This window comes from Orycteropus afer, unplaced genomic scaffold (assembly GCF_000298275.1).
Source record: "Orycteropus afer afer isolate SDZICR_OR568_19922 unplaced genomic scaffold, OryAfe1.0 scaffold00650, whole genome shotgun sequence".
Classification (NCBI taxonomy): Eukaryota; Metazoa; Chordata; class Mammalia; order Tubulidentata; family Orycteropodidae; genus Orycteropus; species Orycteropus afer.
The window spans coordinates 1319370-1321255 of NW_006922237.1; the positions used below are offsets into that span (position 1 = coordinate 1319370).

Below are 1886 nucleotides of genomic sequence, written 5' to 3' on the forward strand. Positions count from 1 at the left end.
TAGTGACCTCTCCTAGGGTTTCCAAGGCAGTATCACTACGGAAGTAGATTGCCCCATCTTCCTTCCAACTCTGGTTAGTAGTCAAATGCCTTTAGGCACTATGCTGCCAGAGCTCCTAGATAAATTCTAAAAACCATTTAAAACTTCTGATGATTATTACTTTTAATCATTGAAATCTATAGAAATTTTCAGTATTTTGAATGGTTTGATAATTATAATTTTCTTATAAAAATTTCTTATATAACTAATTCTATATCAATATTCCATTCTGTGACATTAGTGTAAAACTATTCTCTTCCAGGAGAATGACTGACAAAAATTTTAATTTGTTTTCCAAGACCTGAAATATTATCAAAAATGGTGGAGGAAAATTGCACCACTGTGACAGAGTTCATTCTCCTGGGATTGTCCGAGATCCCTGAACTGAGAGTCTCCTTCTTCCTGTTACTCCTTCTAATCTATAGCATCACAGTTTTGGGTAACTTGGGTATGATTATGGTGATTCAGGTCAGCTCGCAGCTTCACACCCTCATGTACTTTTTCCTCAGCTACTTGTCCTTTGTGGATTTCTGCTACTTCACCATCATTGTGCCTAAGATGCTAGACAATATCATCAACAAGGATAAACCCATTTCCTTTGTGGGGTGCATTATACATTTCTAATTGTTTTGCACTTGTGTGATCACTGAGGTGATCCTACTGGCAGTGATGGCCTATGACTGCTTTGTGGCCATTTGCAAGTCTCTGTTGTACATGGTCATTATGTCCCAGAAGCTCTGTGTGGAGCTGGTATCTGGCTGCTACCTGTGTGGGGCAGTGTGTTCTCTGATTCATACGTGTTTAGCTCTGGAGATCCCGTCCTATCTATCTAATGTGATTAACCACTTCTTCTGTGATCTACCTCCTCTCTTATCTCTTGCTTGCTCTGATGTCTCTATGAATGAACTAGTGGTGTACATTGTAGCCACTGTCATTGAGATCATCACTATGGTGGTCATCCTCACTTCCTACTTGTTCATTCTCATCACCATCCTGAGGATGCGCTCTGCAGAGGGAAGGCACAAAGCCTTTTCCACCTGTGCCTCCCACCTCACAGCCATTGTTATATTCCATGGAATGATCCTTTTCAATTATTGCCGGCCCAGCTCTGGCAACATTCTGGACACAGACAAGATACCCACAGTGTTCTACACTATTGTGATTCCCATGCTGAACCCCCTGATCTATAACCTGAGGAACAAAGATGTGAAAAAAGCTCTCAGGAAAATGGTGGACCTCAAAATATTTTCCTAACCACACTTCCTTAAAAGGACTCAGGGTTTTAAAGTGGAATGCTGTAGAGTAGTCATTAAGGTTGGCCATAGTATTGGAGTCAAGAAAATAGTTAGAAGCAAGCTAATTGGGAATGACTGTTTTTTATTCACTTTCCAATGCGCTTTTCTAATTACAAAAGAAGGATTGAATGCATTTTTTAAAAATTAGTTAATTTATTTGCTTTTTTTTTCACCTTGTGATGTTTTAAGTAGTTCTGAGTATGACAATATAACAATAGAGCCATTTAACTTGCTGTGAAAACTTCAAAAATCTGCTGGACAATTCATGATAATTTCTTTTGGTATCCATATTGGAAGCTGTGATTCTTTTGAAAACTAAATTCCTGTTTTCCTTTGTTTTATTTTATTTTTGTTTGTTTTTGAAAATAAAGACCACATCTATGTCAAGAGTTTATGCAGCAAGTGAGAATTCCTTATGTGCATCTTTTTTCATTTTTTTTTTTTCAATTAGATTCTTGTATTTGTTGTTTCTTTTTTCTTCACTTATTATGTTATTATTTTTGCCATTACTGATTCTGGTGTGTTGGAACTTCAAATAATAGCTCATCTGAA

At 37.2% G+C, this 1886-nt stretch overlaps 1 pseudogene; it reads left to right on the forward strand.

Moving 5' to 3' along the window:
- Positions 1 to 357: 357 nt before the first annotated feature.
- LOC103210757 lies at positions 358 to 1293 on the forward strand (annotated as a pseudogene).
- Positions 1294 to 1886: the final 593 nt, after the last annotated feature.